The following is a 21468-nucleotide window of genomic DNA, read 5'->3' as shown; positions in this document are numbered from 1 at the left end:
TCATCCAAGTGTAAATTAAAAAAAAAAAAAGGTGGAGGGCTTTAACGTATACTGGTTAAGCATCTCTAATCTGAAAATTTGAAATCCGAAATGCTCCAAAATCTGAAATGAACATTGTGTCTACTCAAAAAGTTTCAGATTAGAGGCACATTTCAGATTAAAGGTGCTCAATCTGTCAATACAATGTGAATATTCCAAAATCCAAAAAGCTCCAAAATCTGAAACACGTCTGGTCCCAAGCGTTTTGAATAAGGATATTCAACCTGTTAGTATGAGAAGCTCATTGTAATGGCTTCAGATTTTTCATTACAGCTGATTTTAATGATCCTAACTGCTGTGAGTTGAATTCTATCTCTCCCAAATTCATAGGTTGAAGCTCTAACTCCCTGAACTTCAGAATGTGACTATATTTGGAGGCAGGGATCTTAAAGGAGGCTATTAAGTAAAATGAGGCTGTTGGTGGAGGCCCTAAAAGGAAGGGGAAATGTGGATACACAGAGACACCATGGTTGTGTTCATGTGAGGACACAGAGGAAAGCAGCCATCTGTATGCCAAGAAGAAAGATCTCAGGAGAAACCAAGCTTGCAGATACGTATATCCTAAACTTTCACCTTCCAGAACTCTGACAAAATAAGTGTCTGTTGTTTAAGCACCCATCCATGAGCTATTTTGTTATACCAGCCCTAGCAGACTTAAACACTATCAATAGCTGAATTTAGTATAGTATCATAGAAGAATATCTATGATGATTGTAGAAGGTTATGAAAATACTCTACCTTTTCCTAAAAATATATCTATATGAGATTGGATTTTTCTTCACGTACATCAAACAAAGCATCATATCTGGCTATATACAAGGAGAATTCTGCTGTCTTCAATTAAAGAGATTTGCAAAAATATAAAACAATATTACTCTTCTAATTTTTGTTTTGGAAAAAAATAGTTATTTGTTATAAAATATGTTATTTTATGTTACTGTGAAGAGTTTACTATTGTTATTTTAAAATACATTAAGAAATGGACTATTGAAGTGTTTGAATTTCTAATATGGAAAATATAGAGGGAGATAATCACCTTCATAAGCAACACTCTTTGGTGTCCTTAGTAAATTTGAAGAGTAAAAGGTCCCGAGACAAAAGCTGGGGAATGGCTGATTTACTTCAGCATTTCCCAAACCTCAATTACTGGATTATGACTGTCATGATGGTTACTATCTGTCCTTTTATTGACTTTATGATTTTTTTCTTTACTTGATTGATTGAAACTTAAATGCATTTATTTTAAGAGGAACTTTTTGTAGTCCCACCAGGGGAAAACTAGTACCACTCCTAACAAATGAAAGACCATGACAAAGAGCGGGAAAACCACAGGATGTCCTTAAGTTTAATAGATGCTATGGCCCACCAAAGGCCCTGAGTCTGCTCTCAGCTCAAATGGAGTTTAGCAAACATTTGAGAGGGGAGAGGGTGGTGGTTAAGGATTCAATGGATCCAGACGGAACGTCTTGCCTTGATGTACCCGGCAGAAGGAAAGAGAGCTGACAATGGACGAATTTTCCTATCAGCGATGGACTCTCATTTAATCCCCCCTGAGATCCTCTTATGTACCATCGCAGTACATGCCCTGCATGCTGGGAAGCTCAAACTGAGTGGCATTGAGACTGAAGAGCAGACACCCTTTACAACTGTGTTTCTGCCTGCTTGAAGGGAGGCCCAGGAGAGGGTCCCTTTCATGAGCCCCACACTGCTGACCATGGCAGCAAAGCCTGACCCCAGCATGCTCTAGCTCAGCCAAGCTCATGGGACAATCGATGCTCTTTGGAGCCCTGCACCTATATCACACCAGCTCTGGCCTGCAGACAGCTCTCCTTAAGCCTGTGCATGCTGAACTCTTGATCTGTTTTCCTCCCTATATTCCTTTCTTAGGTGAATGGCACCCAGGTCAGAAATGTCTCCAGTACCATTGTTTACAAAAGTAGAACCCTGGGAGCAATCCACATGCCCACCAGCATGAGGATGAATGTGACCTCATCCTGCCAGGGACTAGCTGCCCCAGCCACAGAGATCAATCTGGGAAACACCATGTTGCCCTAAAGCATCAAGTCTCAGAAGGTTACATGTGGTATGATAAAAGAAAGACAAAACTAAACAATATGTGGTGTGAGAAATACAGTCATGAAATAACAGTTTTTTTAAAGTAAAGAAATGGTTACTTCCTCTGGGAGAGGCAGGGTTTTGGGATGGACTCAATAGCAAATCATTGGTGACATTCTCATGCTTGAGTTGCATTGCTCACAATATACATTGAATTATTAAACCAAAATATATGTTGGATAATTTCTTTTGTAGATATCAAATATATTTTTTAAACAACAAAGGAAAAAATTTGCAGTTTCTGACCTAGTCATTTCACTTTTCAGGAACTTTTTTTATTGGCAGGTGCAGACATAGTTATGAAGACATTCATTATAGTGTTGTTGTTTTTAAAATCATGACAATAATTTGAATATAACTTTAATATCCAGTATAAGGGAATTAGTTCAATAAACTACTGAGCAGCCATAGGATAAAATATTGTGCATTTTCAAATGATATTTAATGATCCAGGAAGATGTCTTACCCTCCAAGTGAGAAATATAGATTAGTAAACTGAAATAAAATAGGATTTCAATTTACATGACCCCAACAAGAAACTTACTTTTTATGGGTCAGAAAAACAGGTATAACAATGATATAGAATAGAGGATACAGAGATTAACCCACAAAATTACAATTATCTTATATTAGGCAAAGGTGCCACAAACATGCATTGGAGAAAAGACAGCCTCTTCAACAAATGGTGCTGGGAAAACTGGAAATCTCTATGCAACAAAATGAAACTAAACCCCTATGTCTCACTTATGCACAAAACTCAACTCAAAGTGGATCAAGGACCTAGGAATTAGACCAGAGACTCTGCGTCTAGTAGAAAAAAAAGTAGGCCCTAATCTTCATCATGTGGAATTAGGCCCCAACTTCCTTAATAAGACTCCTATAGTGCAAGAATTAAAACCAAGAATCAATAAATGGGATGGATTCAAACTAAAACGTTTTTTCTCAGCAAACAACAACAACACAACAACAAAACAATCTGTGAGGTGAACAGAGAGCCTAGGTCCTAGGAGCAAATTTTTACCCCTCACACATCAGATAGAGTACTAATCTCTAGGGTATATAAAGAACTCAAAAAGCTAAGCACCAAAAAAACAAATAACCCAATGAATAAATAGGCCAAGGACCTGAACAGACACTTCTCAGTGTCTTCAATCACACTTCAATCACAATAGATGAAAAAGATGTTCATCATCTCTAGCAATTAGAGAAATGCTAAGATATCATGTCACTCCAGTCAGAATGGCAGCTGTCATTTATTTAAAAAATAAAAATGAAGACAAACAACAATAAGTGTTGGCGAGGATGTGGGGAAAAAAGTACACTCATACATTGCTGGTTGGACTGCAAATTGGTGCAGCCATTATGAAAAGCAGTATGGAGATTCCTTGGAAATCAGGGAATGGAACCATCATTTGACCCAGCTATCCCTCTCCTCGGATTATACCCAAAGGACTTAAAAACAGCATACTATAGGGACACAGCCACATCAATGTTTATAGCAACACAATTCACAATAGCTAAACTGTGGAGCCAACCTAGATGCCCTTCAGTAGATGAATGGATAAAAAATGTGGCATATATACACAATAGAATTTTACACAGCAATAAAAGAGAATAAAATCATGGCATTTGCAGGTAAATGGATGACATTGGAGATGATAATGCTAAGTGAAGTTAGCCAATCCCAAAAAATCAAATGCTGAATATTTTCTCTGATATAAGGAGGCTGATTCATAGTGGGGTAGGGAGGGGGAGCATGGGAGGAATAGATGAACTCTAGATAGGGCAGAGGAGTGGGAGGGGAAGGGAGGGAGCAGGGGGTTAGCAATGATGATGGTATGTGATGGATATCATTATCCAAAGTACATGTATGAAGACACGAATTGGTGTCAACATACTTTATATACAACCAGAGATATGAAAAATTGTGCTGTATATGTGTAATAAGAATTGTAAAGCATTCTGCTGTCATTTATTTAAAAAATAAAAATAAAAAATTCTTAAAAGTATTTAAAATATTGGAAAAAAAAAGAAAACCAGGTATAATACTGAAAGATATAGCGGTCCCCAAATCAACATTGGGAGTTAAAAGAAGAATCCTTCTATAAAATGCCTCTATTCTGAGCTGGGGTTGTGGCTCAGTGGTAGAGTGCTTGCCCAGCATGTGTGAGGCCCTGGGTTTGATTCTCAGCATCACATATAAAATAATAGTTCATTGACAATGGAAAAAATATATTTTTTTAAAATGCCTTTATTCCCCTATTTTCTATGGTAAACATGGTGTGTAGGAAAACACGTTAGCACATGGTGCTTTAGTGCTGGGAGACCAGCTTCCTTTTGTGTGGGGACTCTCTTCTACATCCATCTCCCAGCACCCCACAGCTCCCGCCCCTCAACTGACTACCCAATGACAGCTGGAGTGGATGAGCCCCCATAAGCCTGACTTCAGCAGGGGTGAGAGGAGGAGGGAAGCAGGCGGAGACACCCTCTCCCCACCTGCTCTCCCTTCCAGCCTCAGCTTCCTGCCATGGCGCATGCCTGAGAGTTCTTCTCACCCGCCTCAGCCCAGAGCTCTCCTTCCCTGGATGCTGTTCACCCTCTGCCCAGGGCTGGCAGCTCAGAGCAGACAAAGAGTCTGGGTCCCATGGCCTGGCCTGGTCATACCCCAGCCAGCAGCCTCTACCCCCAAGTGGGGCCACTCAGACCCTACTTGGGGGATGGCAAGTCGGCACCTTGGACAGCTCCATTCCACTTGCGCAGTGGTGCCTGCCAGGGACTCACTCCTGCCCTCTGAGTTCCCCACCCTCCCATCACTTCCCTTCTCCACAGTCGGAAATCAACTCCCAAAGTCCAGCCACCATATCTGCATTTTTCTCTCACAAAGAGGCCACCTGCTTGTCAAATTGACCGACTATGATCTATTGACTTTACTGCAGCCACTGAACAAATGGGAAGACGGAAGTGCTTACAGGGAGATTGCTGTATCTCAGGGTGCACAGCTAATGGTGGCAGAGCAGGATTCAAGCCCAGGCGGTGGGGCTCCTAATATCATTCTTAGATGAATACTGCCCAGCGCTCCAGACCCGCTGTCCTCATCAGTGAGTGCTGTGCACTTGCGCAATGTCCTCTTTGAGTCAAAAATAGGCCCCGAGGCTCAGTTTTGCTGTACCATCTGCCATACACCAACTCAGAGGCAGAAATGTTGACTTGCTGCAGAGATGGAACGCTCCAGCAGCCGGGGAACTGAGCAGCCAGAGGCCCCCCGCACTCTCGAAGGCTCCCCTGCCTGGGGGCTGGTCGATTACGTGGGTGCCCAGAGGGGGAGAGGGGCTTGGGTCAAAGGTCAGGGCAGAGGGCCCAAGGTGGGCCCAGCTCTCAGCAGATGGTAGGGCAGATTGCTGAGCTGGGAATTAGCAGCGATGGGGCCCGGCACTGACTGCTACTGAGACTGCGTGGCCTCGGGCAAGTCCTCTGCCTATGGGCCTCAGTTTCCCCACCACAAGAGTTTTGGGACCTATGAGTCCTTTCAGGCCTGACAAGGTCATATTCTATAGCTGTAGGTCACAGGGGACCTACATATTCCTGGTCCTGTGGGATTTGACGATAGTTGGTGGAAAGAAAAAGGAGGCTCAGAGACTTGAGATCACATCCTTCCTGACAACATCTGTGACAATGATAAAATCACTTCCCTCGCCAGCAGGCTTGGGCAGCATATATCTCCCAAAGTACTCTCACATTTTTTTTTTATTTCATTCACCATCTCCATTTTATAGACCAGAGAATAGACCCAGAGAGGGAGAGCAAGTTGCCTTAGGCCACACAGCTGGCTGGCTGGTGGCAGGGAAGTCAGATCCTTGTTGTCAATCATCTGTTACAGGAAATTTGTGAATTTTAGTCCCTAGAGAAGCTGAAGGCATGGGCTTTGTAAGCTTTTACCTGGGGAAGCTGAAGCCCCCCAGGGAGGCAAAAAGTATCTTGGTGCCAAAGCAGAAGATAATCCCCCCGGGAAAATGTTCTGTTTAGACATCTGCTGATCATGTTTTCTGTGTTACAAAAAAAATAGACCTTGGGCATCCCAGTGGGAGGGCTGGCCCAGTGCCCTCCACACGGTGGCAGGCACTTCTAAGGCAGCTGGGAGGTGCACTGGATGGGAAGTCCAGTTTTGGTGCTCTGGGTACTGCCCTGGCATGTCGGTCATTCATCCTCCAACTTCCTGGAGGGGCCAAGAATGCTGATGGCCAGGGCCCTGCTGGTGGAGCTCATAGCTGTCCCCAGTGCCTGACAACTCAGTAGCACATTGCTGCGTGTAGATTGAAGACTGGGTTCTGTGGAGCACTCAGGCATCTGTTTGAATCTCACACACAGTTGCTATGATAATTTGGATCTTGAATACAAATTAACCTGAAATGAACCCAAAGGCTCATATGTTAAAGGCAGTGTCCCCAGACTGGTGCCACTGAGAGGTGGTGAAACCTTTGAGAGGTGGGGCCTACTCTCAGATCACTAGGGGCGTATCCTTGAGGGAGACTGTGGGACCGCTTCTCTTCTGCTCTCCTGGCCATGCGGAGGAAGCAGCTCTCTCCACCTCCCGTTCCCACTCAGCACGGGCCCCAAGGCCACAGGGTCAACTGATCATGGACTGAAACCTCCCAAACTATGAACCAAAATAAACTCTCCCTCTCTTTCAGTTGATTGTCTCAGGTATTTGTTATGGTAAGGGAAACTTAAGAATGTAGAGTGCCACCACACAGTGAGTGCTTAATATGGGATCATTCTCCAAGCCTGATACAAAGGAATCCACTTAATCCTCAGAGAGACAGCCCATTGGTGTGGCTCTGCTGTGGCTGCCCTGCCTTCATCCCCCGAGATCCGACCTCTGTGGTATAGGCGGGCTCCGTTCACACCCAGAGCCTTCACCTCCTTGTCTGAGCACCTTGCTTGGTGGGCAGGTGCCTCTCCTTGGAGAATAAGTATTCCAGCCTCCCCTCCCTTCCAGTGGGAAAACTATGAGCCGTGGGTTTTGCACTAGCTGTCAGAGTCCCCAAGTGTCACAGAGCCCCAGTTGGCCACAGTCGTAATTAAGTTGCTTAGTAACTCGTTCCTTTTTCCTGCCTCATTTTTTCCTCCCTACCAAGGTGTCTGTGCCTCTCCAACAGATTACTTGCATGAGAATCCATGTCTCATGGTCTGCGTCTGGGAGACCCAAGCCTAAGACAAGAAGGCTCTAAGATCAGTCCCATTTTAATGGAATGATTTCCCAGGGTGACAGGGAAAACTCTAATTTGAACCCAGGCCTGTTTAACCTCAGGGGTTTTGTTTTAATTCTCACAGGTGCCAAGAAGAAAGAACTACAACTGAGATTGGGAATCCAGAGGGAGAATAACTGTGGGGGAATAGTGACTCATTCATTAATTTATGCAAAGACTTTTTTTTTTCATTGAAATCTGTTACTTGTAAAGGTCTGAACTGGGGGTGCTGAGGGTACACTGATAAAACACACTGGCTCTATAATCAGCCGAACCAGGCTCTAACCATATGTCAGCTGTGCAACTTGGGTGATTGGACCTCTCCTGTGAATCACCCTTTGTCATCTGTCAAAAGGTGAAGGATCACGTGGAGGATCACTGCATGCCTGTCACACAGGTTGTGGGGAGAGCAAAGGAACAAGTGCTCAACATGTGCTAGTTACTAGATGATAAAGGTGCCCATGTTGGCCACAGGAAGTGAGATGTGGCAGGAGCACTATCATTTTTTAGCATGTTTTATCACACACTTAGGCCAGCCCATGTGAAATTAATAATTATGAGTTGCCAATGGGTTTAAAGTTTGCATTTTCCCTCACTTTTTCCCCTCCCTCCCTCCCTTCCTTCCCTCCTCCTCCTTCCTTCCCTCCCTCATTTCCCTGCTCCCTTTACCCCACCCACCCAAAACCAGGTTCTATGTGCCAGGTTCTGTGCTGGGCACAGGGACATAGAGATGTCAAAGACTCCACCCTCAGGAGTCTCCTGGGGTCTGGGAGAGATAGACAAGTGTGGTAAATAAAGTCTAGCACAGGAGAAAGGGACCAGAGGAGGGGCAGCTGATCTGGCCCAGTGATTCTGGAATTCAGGGAGGGAGCCCATGGCTCATAGAGGTTAAGTCACTACTTATACTCACACAGTTTAAAAAAAAAAGTCTGACTCCAAATTCCACATGATTTCTAATATCCTGGTGTGGGGTCACATTCTGTTAAGGGTCACAAGGAACCCATAGTAACACTGACTTTTATCACAAGATAGATCTTGGGAACTCAGTCCAAGGGAATCTCTGGTGGCTGGCTAGCCACAGAGAACAGAGCCTCTGAAGCAATATGGAAAGAGCAACTGATGAGCTGAGAACAATATAAAAGCAATAAATGTTTACTACTGTAGTAGACATAACATCCTGAAACTTAGAACTTTAAGTAGCAGAAATATGACAGAATACTTCACTGAACCATGAATCAGAACAGCCTGGAACATGAGGTATTTTACCTTGCCATGCAATATTGTTTTTTCAGTTTCCTTATGATAATCTTAACTACATAACAATTTTTTTTACATAACTACATAACAAGTTTTCTTTTTTCTTCTGATTTTTTTCTATTTAACACACAAATAATCTGGATCCTAATTTTATAACCTCTGGAGAAGGTACGCTTTTCTTTATGTGATACTTTATAAGAAAAGTTTGGAGGAATCTGAGATACAGATCTCTTGTCTTTTGGCATTCGACACTTTTGCCTTCAGAAAGACAGATTCTCAATGCGCCAATGAGACTCAACAAGCACATGGGCTCTGATCTACAGAAATCCATTTCACAGGACCCCCGTCAAGACTTAATGTATCCATTCCAGGATCCCCAGCTGCCTGTGTGCTGGCATTGCAGGCTCTTCTGATTATGGCAAGGAGCAATGTCACCCCAAAGTCTATGGAATCAGCTGCTGAAGAGTTTTAAATAGTAGCAAAGCCATGCTGGGTGAGGTCATGGTGAAAACCAAGGGGCAATAGTCACAGTTGTTCTGGGAGAGAAGGAAGCTGTTACGCAGAGTTGCACAGCCTGGCACAAACCAAATGCTCCAACCAGGCCAGGGCTGCTGGCAGGACCTGACCAGACCCCTGCTGTTTCTTTGGCTAAATGCTGTAGTCTGGCTCTTCTCACCTCAGGTCCAGCAAGTCAGAGGCTCAGACAAGACCTAGGTATGTGGGAAAGTGTGGGGACCCTGCTTGCCCGCCCTGCTAGAGTCTGTGCCTGTAACTGTTGGCCTGGGCAAGTGTTTCTTTTTTAGGACTGCAGCCAGGGAAGTGGACATCACCCAAATGACTATGCAAATATTTTTGACTTGATCCTTCTTCCAACGCACAGCTTCCTGAAACTCAGCTCTGATTCATAATTAGCTCACAGGACAGTTAGGAGTAGCTGATAGAAGAACAGGTAGTGGATTCAGTGGGGAAAGACGAAAGGCGGTCCGCAGTGAAGCAGGTGGCTTGGCTCTCGGATCAAGCAAGGCAGCGGCGTGTGCATGCGCTGATTTTTAACATGCATGACAGGCAGAGTGGAGGTGGGGCCGGGGGTGCTAACCTCAACAGAGATCTGTGACCATCATCGCCCCTCCTTGCAAAAAGCAATCCTCAATACGGCACCTTTCTCTTTAACACCTCAGTCACACACATCTCTCACGCGGCCCCTGCTTTGGCAATTCAAAGTTTAGTATAAAGAAATACTTGGCTGTAAACATGCATTTCTAGCCTACACTGTTATATTTAGAGACAGATTTTTTTTCTTTCTTTTTTAGAAATCAAGAGTTCAAACCTCCAGCCTGACAGCAAGATACAATTGCTCATGATTGTTTCATTCAAAAAAGAATAAAATGTATCATATTTACCTGCTTGGCTCTGTCTCCAATCCCCAAGGCTAACTGGGCTGGCCAATGAAGCAGAGCTCTGACGACTGGGGCAGAGAACCTCTGCTAGGGGTGTCCTGGCCATGTGACCTCAGGCATGGCTCAGTTTCCCCAGGACTCTAGGCTCTGTCTGGGCTGCTGGGAGAGGACTTGAGGTGTGTGTGAGCTGGGCCAGTTCTCTGGGGCCCCCGGCAAATGGAAGTTGTGAACCTTAACACTACTTTTGAACAATGCCAAAGGTTACATAAGCAACGTAGCGGTGCCTGTCGTGGGGCCTGGTTTTGGCTTTCTGAAGCACTGATTTTGAACAATGTCAGAAGTTGCATAAGGACCCTGGCTGTGCCTGCTGTGGGGCCCAGTTCTGGCGTTCAGGAGCTCTGCCTGCAGTGGCATTTCTGCAACCGGAGAGGGAACACCCTTCCCACGGCGCCGCCTCGGTGCAGTGGTGACTCACACACTGGCAGGGGCGTGGGCGGGAAACCACTTAGGCATCACCATGGAATCTGACAGATTTGCCCCCTTGGAGCTACTTTGTCAAGACAAGGGGAAAAGGGGCTTCCTTCTCCTCCTGCGAGGTGAGCGGAGCGTGGAGGGGACAGTTCTTCTCAGCCAAAGCCCCTCACCACGGATGTGGCTAGAAGCCAAGCCTGGAGAAGGTGGGAGGGTCCTGCATTCCTCCCAAAGTGGATGCTGGCACTGGCTCGTGGGTGGGGAGCAAACCCCACCTTGTGACTGCTGACCCCAGCCCTGTCCACTCCAGCCCATGATCAGGTTCAAAGGCTCCTGACATAGTGAAAGTCAAAGGTGAGCACTGTCTGTCTGTGTGCTGGGCTGGGCTGACGAGTGCCTTGTGAAGTGTTTTGCTCCATTCCAGCCTCAGAACAGCCTGCCTGCTCTTGTTCCCATTTCACAAATGAAAAAACTGAGGCTGGCAGATGCCTGAGATCATGCTGCAGCCATGAAGTGGATCTGTGATTTCAACCCAGAGGAACTTCCTGGGCTCTGAAAAGGGTCAGGAAATCCCCAGGTAGGTGTTTCCAGGCAGCCGAGAAGCAGGTGAACAGTTTAGGAAACTGCTGGGGCCACTGCACGGCTCAGGGTGGAAGTGCTCATCTTTGGCATCCGCCGCTTTTTAAAGGACATTCTGTGGGTTGCCCTGTTTCCTTTCCAGAACAATTCTATGAAGCAGGTGCTAGTAGCTTCATCTCACCGGTGAGGAAGTGCAGGTGGAGCCATTTCCCAAGACCACCCAGACGCTCTGCCCTCATGCCCTCTGACCTCCAGCTTCCCATCCTTGCAATGGGGCTATATTAGAATCCCAGCCTCCGATGATGTCAGGGTTAAATAAGGAAACGCAGGGGAAATGCTTTAGAAGCTGCAAAATGCCACTGGAATACTAAGGAGTATTATTATTTACTAAAATAGCTTAGTGGGGACAAGGCAAGCGAAGCAGAGAATTACAAGGTTCTGGATTCAATCCTAGATTTCTGCAGAGTGCTTGAGTGGCACTCTTCCCAGGACTGGAAGCTCCTGAAAGCAGAGAGTGTGTCTCGTCTGCCTCAGTTTCCCTAGGGCCCAGCTTCAGGTATGGCAAAGAGAGAGTCCTAGAAAACCCTTGGCTGAATGATTCAGGATTAATTTCAGGACTCCGGAAGAGGGTGGAGGGGAGGAAAAATGGAATCAAGGGCTAGCAGTGGCCTTAGCGGTAGGTGACCAGAAAAGGGACCTTCTAACTGGGATGCTTTTGAGAATGACAAGGACGCTTTTAATAGTCTTGGTAAAGCGTGACATATCATCACACTGTTTAGTGCTTGTTTCATCTGATCTGCATATTGTTCAGGAAACTGAGGCCCAAGAGGTGAGCAAAGCCGGGTGGGAGTCCAGGGCTCCCTGTTCCTTCCAACTTGCTCTTGGAAGAGGGGACAGCAGCTATGAGTGGGTGGGGCTTGCTTATGAGGCTCTGCAGTTCTCTGGAAAAAAAAACAACTGGGCATTATCAAGAAAATCTAAAGTTTCTGTTGGATAAATATCAACACTTCTGGGCTGGTTACTAAGGGCCTGAGCAGTTGCTAAGTGGCCGTCTGACCTCATGAGGGGCCATTGTTCAGTGCTCAATAGGCATCCTTGAGTGACATTCCCCAACTCCCAAATCCCAGGGGCCCCTGGGGTTCTGTGAAAAGAAGCAAGAGATTATAATGAGCAGGAATGGTTCACAGAACCACGTTTGTTTTCTGGGGGGTGCTGCATGGAAGTGGGGGGGGGGCAGTTTTTCAGAGCAAAGAGTACCAGCAAGAGGTCCTCAGCTGCTGCAACTAGTGACAGAAATACCCTAGGAATAAAGAACTAACCCCATGTAGAGGGCCTGACCCTTTATAATCCACTTGATCACACGTCACCCCACTTTGTTTTTAGAGCAGCCACATGTGGTGGGGGTCAAAATGGTCACCTGCATTTCATAGAAGAGAAACTGAGGCTCAAAGAGGGGAAACGGCTTGCCCAAGACCTCCCAGAAGTGCCTTCGTTTCTAGGCTTGGAAGACAGAACAGCAGCTACCCAAAGAAGCCCGCGTCCAAGTTCCAGGAACCATGACTATGTTATGCTACAAGCAGAGGGGATCCGAGGTTGCTCATCAGCTGACTCTAAGACAGAAGCCTTGTCCTGGGTGACCTGGGAGCCCAATCTAATGACAAAGGAGGCTGTTGTGGTTTGGGAGAACTTGAGTGTCTCCCATGTATTAAAGACTCGGTCCTCAGCATGATGCTACGAGGAGGTGGTGGAACCTTTAAAGAGGTGGGGCTTAGTGGGAGGTCTTCAGGTCACTGGGAGCATGCCCTTGAAGGGGAGAGCAGGACCCCAGACTCTTTCTCTTCCTCTCTCTTGGCTCCCAGCCATGGTCAGCAGTTTTGCTCTGAGACATGCTCCCTGCTATGCTGTACGGCCTCACCTGGGCAACAGGGCCACTTGATCCTGGACTGGACCTCTGAAACCGCGAGCCAAAATAAACCTTTTTTCTTTAGTAAGGTGACTGTCTTAGGTATTTGTTATAGTGATGGAAAGCTGACATGGAGACAGCAAGTCAGTCTCCAGGACTTAAGGAACATGGGCAGCATCTAGAAGCTGGAAAAGGCAAGGAGACACATTCCTCCCTAGAGCCTCTGGGAGAAACATGGCCCTATCTTGATTTTAGCCCTGTGACCTAAGTCCAACTTCTGACCTAGAGAAAATGGTCAATTTTAAACCACTTCATTTGTGGCAAATTGTTATGGCTGCAACAGAAGACTAACCATGGTTAGAAATCCACAAGTCTAAGCCAGCAGTGGGGCTCAGAGATCATTTAGCTCCTTGGAGCTAAGGAAGCAGGTGGCCCTAGAGAAATAAAGTGATTTGTTCAAGGTCCTACAGCAAGTGACAGAAATAGTGGCAGACCTCTGGGTGTGGGTCATGCCTCATGAAGCTACTGAGAATGTTGTCAACCGAGGAATTGCAACTTCTAGGACACTCTTCTGCTAATCCACCCTCAACAAGCCTAATGAGGGCTCTAGCTGTGAACCCTCTCCCCTTCTGCATCTCTCCTGGGCAGAGGCAGGAAGAAGGCCCATCCTATGACAGACAGGAGGGAATTCTCCTCTCCTGGCCCCTGCCACCACAGGCAGCCTTGGGCCCAGCACGGGGACTGTGATTTCCTCATCTGAGAATGTGTATAGCACCCTTCACATTAAACCATGCGAATGAGGTGGGAGCGCACAGTGGGACTCAGTGCCTTCTCCTCTGGGTCTCTCAGCCAGCTCAGGCCCTTCCCTCACAGGCCTCTGGCTCCTTAGCTTAAGCTTCCTTTGTAATCTGAGGATTCCTGCCTCACTTTGCATTATCTGGGGCTGGCACACAGAAGGGACCTGCTAGAGGCATGCTGAATGGACCACAGGGTCCATGCCCGAATGTCCCTCTCTCTCCTTGAAAGCTCTTATTCCTATTGATTTATTCTTTCCTATTTTGTTAGTAAGAAACTCACATTCATTGATTCTCTCTCTCTCTCTCTCTCTCTCTCTCTCTCTCTCTCGCTCTCGCTCTCGCTCTCTTTGATATGAAACTACCGAAGATTCGCAGGAACCCTCTGCAGTAAATATAACATTCACTGCAGATGCACAGAATTTTTTGCAGATGCACAGAATTGAGGTCCAGGGAGGTGAAGTGTTTTGCCTAGGATCACACAGCAGGCAGATGCCTAAGTCAGGATTTGAACCAAGGACTGTGTGATATATAGTTTATGTTTTCTACCAGGACTCTAGGTTGTGGTGGTCCTTGGGCTCCCAGATTCCTGCTATCCCACTGTGAGTCACTGCTGTCTTGGAGATGATTCCCTCCTTGCCTCCTGGCTGGGCATTTCTAACTAGCATCCTGGGCCTCCCAGCCTGGGTCTCTGTTCTGATATAAAGAGGCGAGTGTGTGGCTTAGAGTGGTCACCAAAGGCTCTAGAAGGCAGTTCCAGGGGCCCAAAATGTCACCCACTGAGGAGGCAGATGAAGATGCCATACAGCAGGAAGATGTTTGGAAAGTGTGAGAACTTATAAAAAGTTCATCAGAAAAGTGGAACTGCTCAGCTGGGTCTGCTTGAGTTTCTCACAGCCCATGCAGCATCTGTGCTGCCTGGAAGAGGCTGGGTTCCCAGGGAGGCCACGCCCCTGCAGCTCAATGGGCCCTTCTGGTTAGAGACTGATTAAGGCAGCAGGCAGTGATCCTGGGGGAGGGTCCCTGGAGACCATCACGCTGCAGTGAGATGCAGGGCGAGGGGCTCAGGGTGGGATCCTAGAGGACAGGGTGCTGGAGTTGCCTTCACCGAGTTGTGGGGCAAAAGGAACAGCCTGGGATTCAGGGGTTCTTGTGGGGCACAGCTGGGCACAGCTGCGGAGGGATGTATTCAGGGGTGGAGAGAGAGAGGTAGGGGGTAGCTGGAAAGAGGCGTGTGCCGAGGGCAACCTCCTGTACCGATATTCTGTCATCATTTATCTCGGTAAGTGGCAGAGCAGGGCTTTGAACCCACATTCCAGTGATCTGAAGCCCATGCTGTTTCTAGGCCAGTGTCCAGCAGCAGGAGTGGGGATCATCATGGTGGCAGGACCAAGGTGGCTGGGGAGGAGCAGAGACAGAAGGTCACATGAGGGTCCCGCTCAGAAGCTGCGGGTGTGGGGCTGCCTTCTGGCTGAAGATGGTGCCCTGAGGCACAGTGGCCAGTTACACATGGATATTATGCAGGAATAAGGTGACAGAGCAGAGAGAGAACTGTACACTGAAGAGCACTGTGGGTCTCAGCTGGCACCTGTGCCCCCTCCTTCAGGTCAGGGCAGCTTGAACTGCTTTTGAGGAACTGCTCCCCCCGCTCCCCCATCCCAGTTTGTGCGGCTTTGAGGGGGCTGACTCTAGTTGGGGCTCCCAGGATGGGTATGAGTCCCAGCCTTGGTTAAATGGAACTTTATAGTATCCAGCCAATGAGCAGTTGGTGGAAGTGTCCGTGACCCATGAGCCTCTGAGTCACTTAAATATTTTCCAGGATTGCAAGGAACGAAGCACTCTCTTTTCTCTTTCTGCGGGGATAACTGAGCCAGTAGGATGTAAACCTGAGCTACAAAAAGGGTACTTTTGCTACCACATAAGGAGCAGCTGCCTGAGGATGCAGCCAACACAGGGGTACGAGAGAGAGAGAGAGAGAGAGAGAGAGAGAGAGAGAGAGAGAGAGAGAGAGAGAGAATATGAATAAATGCTGATGACATTGTTCTACCCCTGGATCCAGCTGGGCCTGAAGCCCATTACCTTGCCACGTCTCAGTTACTCAACCCAATCAATTCCTTTTGTGCTTAAGCCAGCACAAAAGGAAGCTGACTCTTTGACAGAAAGTACTAAGCGAAAAAGCTCATAGCCTTCTTGGAATGAAAAAAGGAGGTGGGGGGGGGATTCAGGAAAAAAAAGAGAGGTGAGGGAAGAGAATAGAAGGATAGGGAAGGAAGGCAAGAAAAGGGAAGGGAGGGGTAAGAGGAGAGGAGAAAACAAGTGAGGAGAGTAACAGAAGGTGGCCCTGCACCCTCCAGGAGTGAGGCCAGCTGCTCCTGTCACCTCCTCTGCTATTTATATACTTTGTGGCTCTCCACGTAACTTCACACCTGTTATCCCTGCCCTTCAAACACAAATTTGTTTTCAAACATTTTAGAGATGCTTTTTTTTCCCCTGAGAAATACTGCCAGCTTCTAGGGGCTCCTTGTTTCTGAAGTACAAGTACCCCCCTAGGAGGGGCAGTAAGATGAATGACATGAACCACAAATGGGCTTTCACTAACAGAGCACACTCACACACGCTGCGTCTGATTTACTCCTAGCAAAAGCCTCGTGAGGCTGACAGAGAAGTTTCCAGCCCCGTTTCTCATGCGGGACACAGAGTGACTTGCCCAAGGTCTCCCAGCCTGTGGTGCTCTGGTTTGCATCCAGGTCCCTGGTGGGAAGGGAAGCCATCTGGGATGACGAGCAGAACTCAGTTGGCTCTTGGGATCCATCCTGGGCTTGAGTTTCAAAGAAAGTCCTTGGAGACCCAAGGCCCATCAAAGATAGCGCTGCTTGTGTCCTCCCATGGGGAGCTCAGGATGCATCCGGGGTGGTCCATTTCCAAAGAGAGACAATTTAAAATGCAGCCGGCAGTTCAAATGCTGGGAACCGTGTGACACTCTTCCTTTCAAGTTTCCACGCTGAGCAATTTGGTTTCCATTTTGGGAGGAGTAAAGTGGCTCCGACTTTAAGGAGCTGTGACAAGAACGATGCTGGCCTCTCACAGCCTTTGATCATGGCGCATTTAACTCTGACTTCCCAAACCTGAACAGCTGGTCCAGACCCTCTCAATCCTAGAAGGCAATTAAATTTCCACAAAAAGAAGTAGGGACTCCAGGGATAACGAGACGGGAGCAACTCAAAGGCGGCCGCTGAGCTCCTGAACTGGTGAAAGCCACCGCGGAGTCGACGCCCTTTATAATGAGGTGTCCCACGTGGATCTGGACAGTAGACCAGGATGGGAAACCCTCGGAGCTGGGGTTCTGCAATGGCAGTGTCCCAGACTTCTCCTGATGGTTGTGGCCGGGCGAGGGACTGGCCTCCTAGCAGGGTCGGAGTTGGGCAGGTGTTGAGGACGGGTGCCCACAACCAATACCTCACGGGGACTCTCTGATGGGATCCGAAAACCAAAAGATCATCTCATGGCTGGCCTATTTTTCTGAATGCCAGAAGCACCTCAGATGTCACAAGACCCAACTGGACCCCGTCTTTTCCCCCACTTTGCCCTCCCTCTGTCTTTCCCATCCTGAAACCTGCTGCCTGCTTCCCTCTCTCTCACCTCAAGGCCATTGCCAAGTCCTCTGAGTCTGCATCTGACACCTCTCGAATTCTCTCCCCCTCTACCGCCATCACCCTCACCAGTCATGCATCCCTGATCACCTGAAGGAATGCAGTCCCTCCCTCCTGGTCTCCATGCTTGCCCCCTACAGCCACTCCCCAAAAGAAGGGTCTTCTGGAAGCCAGATCCTATTACACTGAAGCTTCAACCCCTGGATGGCCCTGTTGCAGCGAGGATGACATCCAAACTGCACTCATTTCCCGGAGGCATCTGTCTGCCCTCCCTGTAACACCATCTTCTCCCTAAGTTCTGGAACTCTGGCTTCCTTCAGTGTCTCCATTGTGCAAGAAGGGTTCCTACTCCAGGGCCTTAGCACATACTAGTCCTGCCTGAAAAGCATGTGCCCTGCATTCTCCCTCTTGTGGCGCCTCACCTAGAGTGGCCGTTGTATAGTACCTGTGTGACATTTTAGTTCCTATCTCCTCCATGGGGCTGAGAACTTTTTGGGAGCCCAGAATATTTGTCCTGTTACAATTATAATGCTCAGTGGTTTAAATGAGTGACAGGGAGAAGTCCTTCCACTTGTCCACCCACCCATGCATCTGTTTGTCCACTTATTTTGTCTATGTCTCTGTTCACCATCCAGCCACCATCCATTCATCCATCTACCTACCTTCCCACTTACCATCCATCCATCCATCTACCTACTTTTCTGTTTATTATCCATCCATCCATCCATCCATCCATCCATCCATCCACCCGCCCATCCAGCCATCTGTCTATCCATCTAAATGCCCACCACCCATTATATGTCATCACCCACTGTTCACTTGGTAGTCTAGTGGGGTAGTGTAGGAGAGAAGAGAAAAGCCAATAGCAAGTGAATGAGCATTTCCATATCCACAAGGCCTCTGTGTGACTCCACTAGGAGATGTGATGAGTTGCCAGAGTCTGGGTCCTCCCTGGGCTGGACAGGTTTACACCGAAAGGAAGACTATGTTCAACCGAGGACCATCAACTCCTCTCGTTATATGTGACATTCTGAAGTGAGGGATAACTACACATATTCGTAGATGTACATCAAGTCACCAGGAATTTGACAGCTACTAACACAGGGCTGTTGTGTCGGTGTTCTGAGTACCAAGAGGTAGGTATTAAAATAGGGATGGTTGTTGGTGAAATTGCAGATAAAATGAAGTACAGTTTTCTAATAATTTCCTTGATAGTTTCATTCCTGGAAATCCCAGGGTATATTAACAGGTTGAGATGTCATGGCTCAGATGTGTACAAACAGGGTTTTCACGGACATCTGCATCCAGTGAGACATTGACATTCAATGTGTTGGCTGCAGACAGATGGTCAATGTGCGGGGCTGTACTGTGCATCATGGGGCAATAATAAGTTAGGTCCTTGTTCCTAACTATTGTGACAACCCAGAATTCTCACCCACCCCCAGAGGAGTGTAGCACAATGACAGACAGATTTGGTCCCCTCCTTCCACAGCCATCTCTCCTGGTCCCAGCCTACCTCCCAGTCAGTTTGAGAGGGCCAGGGGCTTTCTCCTGGCCACAGCCAATCAAAGCCCACCAAAGGATAAAATGTCCTTTTGGAAATTGGGGGGCCACATGTTGCAACAAAAGTGGATTTGCAACCTCAAGTCCTGAAGCCAAAGCCTGGTATGAGTGACCTGGGGGAAGTCTATTGCCCTCTCCGATTCCTAGTTTTTTTGAAATGCCAAATAGGAAGAATAATCTCTCCTGTTTGGAGCTGGTCAAACCATACCTGCACTTTCTACTCCTAAGTCAGGTTCATGCTCATAGAGGAGGCACAGAGGTGGGACAGGGCTCAGGAGCCTGCTGATCTTGCTTTGCAACCCTGCTTATCAGCTGAGTGGCCTTGGGCAAGATGCATAACTTCTCTGAGCCTCAATTTCTTTACAGGTAGTAGGGGCTGTTTCACATGGCAGTTTGTGAAATATTTGTTAGAAAATTTGTGCAAAGTATTTTTCCAAGGTGCTTCTCCTACAGCAAACCCTCAGTGAATGTTAGCCAGCCCTATTATCACAATTTCTATTTATTAATACTTATGGAACATGAGAAATAGTTGTGTGTAAGAGGAATGGGATGCGGTGGTAGAAAACCCAGCCAAGCCACCCTGCTCCCTGCAGTGCCAGATTCGTCACCCTCTGCAGCCCACACTGCAAAGGCACGTGTGTCCAGGAGGACAGTTGCAAAACCACCCCTGGCTTTCAGGTACCTGAGAGGAATAGAGGCTAGGAGTGGCCATGGCATGAAAGTCCACATACTTGATATTCAAAGAAAGAAAAGTCTCAGCTTAAGATCAGCAAAGAAAGTCTCAAAGTTCTGCGCTTCAGAGACCCAGGTTCAGGGGGCTGGAACTCAGAGGAGGAAGTTTCCCTCTCCTGCCTCTGTTCTGGCTGGTGAATGATCAGTCCACAACCAGGTATTTTTGGCTCCAGCTGCTTCAGAAATGCCGTTTTGGAAGCAAGGCCTCGGGGAGCCACAGCCTCCTGTTCGGCTTGAACATCATGCATGACTTCCCCGATAAGATCAGGCAACATCCCTTAATTGCTGCTCAAATGATTCTCATAATGCGCTCCCAGCCCCCGCTACTTGTTCCAACCCCAACACGATCGTTTCCACTACTCAGCACGCAGATGTGCGGCTCTGGGGGTCACGTAGCCTTGCTTTTCCCTTCTCCCTGCCTGGCTTTTTGTTTGAACAACAGGCAGGTGAAATTCAAACCTACCCACCAACCAGTGTCGGGGGCCAAAAAGAAAGGATATATATTTTCAATCAACTGGATAAAACAGGCTGAATATAACCTCTGTAGCTGCTGCTATCTGCAGAGCCTTTCTCCATTTCTGCAGAATCCTGTTCACTCTGTGATGTGGTATCGCTCTCCTCTTTTCACAGATGAGGAAAATGAGGCTCAGGGAGGTGATGGGAGTTATCAAAGCTCACCCCCTAAGGAACATCAAAGCCAAGCATGAAAATTATATGTGGCTCCTAAGCCCACTTTCCATCCAAGAGTAACAGTGATGGAAGTGACGATCAGGAAGGCAATAGGTGCCTTTTATTGAGCACCTACTGCATGCAAAATGCTATCCTGGCTATACAGGTGATGTATTAATTGGAGCCACTCTTCACTCACATCCCCAAGTGGAAGAATGAACCCTGTATTGCAGGTGAGGAAACCAAAGCAGAAGCTTGTGAAGGCAAAGTGACTCGTCTTAGATCCCCCTGGGAGCATGAGTTGGAGCCAACTCATCTTACTCCTTTCTTCTCCCAAAGAGTGGTACAGGTATTTCTAAATGGCACCTGGACCGTTTTTTTTTTTTTTAAGTAGTTTTCTTTAAGAAAAAAGATTATTTTTATGAATAAGACAAAAACATACAACTAGAACTTGACCTCAGAGGTATTATTCCTTATGTCAAAGCTGGTCAGCCAGAGGATACGGGGGGGATTTTTCCAGAATGGAAAGAGAAGAAATGAAATTGGGAAGCTAAACTAGTGGCCTAATGAGGGGCCACTTTGATGGTTTCTCTGGACATGGGGAGAATATTTAAAATACAGCCCAGCCTACCACATTATTCCTGGGGCCTTTATCATTTACTTTGGATACCTGGAGTCTGATCCCTTCTTCCACCTTGGGAGCTGCCCATCCTGAGACTCAGAGCCCACCTTCCCATTCTAGAAGCTGGAAACACCTGCAATTGGCCTCTCTGGCTGCCCTGGACATGACATCAGGAGCTACTGAATGTAGGGCAGTGGCCTCTTCCTCAGGCTGGTTTGAGGCCTTGATCCTCACAATCCTGAGCTTGGTTTCCAATCCATGCCTAGGGTTCCTACAAGGACCCATGGCTATTATTAAATTTCTCTTTTTGCCCAAATCATTCAGGGTCAATCCCTGTTATTTGTAGTCTAAACTCCTGGCAGATCCAGTACTTCATGGGTCACTTGTCCAGGGGCAATCTCAATTAAACTAGGAGGCCCCACAGGAAGAGG

At 47.3% G+C, this 21468-nt stretch overlaps 1 protein-coding gene across 9 annotated transcripts in view; it reads right to left on the bottom strand.

Annotated features, from left to right (window-relative positions):
• The window catches only part of Atp2b2 (ATPase plasma membrane Ca2+ transporting 2), a 351907-nt gene that overhangs the window by 205923 nt on the left and 124516 nt on the right, over window positions 1-21468 (bottom strand). The window contains exon 1 of one of the 9 annotated variants that reach the window (XM_046425454.2): window positions 10058-10237. The exons of the other annotated variants lie outside the window; for them this stretch is intronic. The gene's annotated coding sequence lies outside the window, so the exon portion shown is untranslated. Of the gene's footprint in view, window positions 1-10057; window positions 10238-21468 lie in introns of those variants that run through there. 9 annotated transcript variants of the gene reach the window in all.

This window comes from Marmota monax, unplaced genomic scaffold (assembly GCF_021218885.2).
Source record: "Marmota monax isolate L192 unplaced genomic scaffold, Marmota_monax_Labrador192_F-V1.1 WCK01_AAM20220418_F8-fsc00028, whole genome shotgun sequence".
In the NCBI taxonomy this organism is placed as follows: Eukaryota; Metazoa; Chordata; class Mammalia; order Rodentia; family Sciuridae; genus Marmota; species Marmota monax.
Note: the sequence above shows the minus strand (reverse complement) of the source record. Positions and strands in the feature narration are given on the sequence as shown.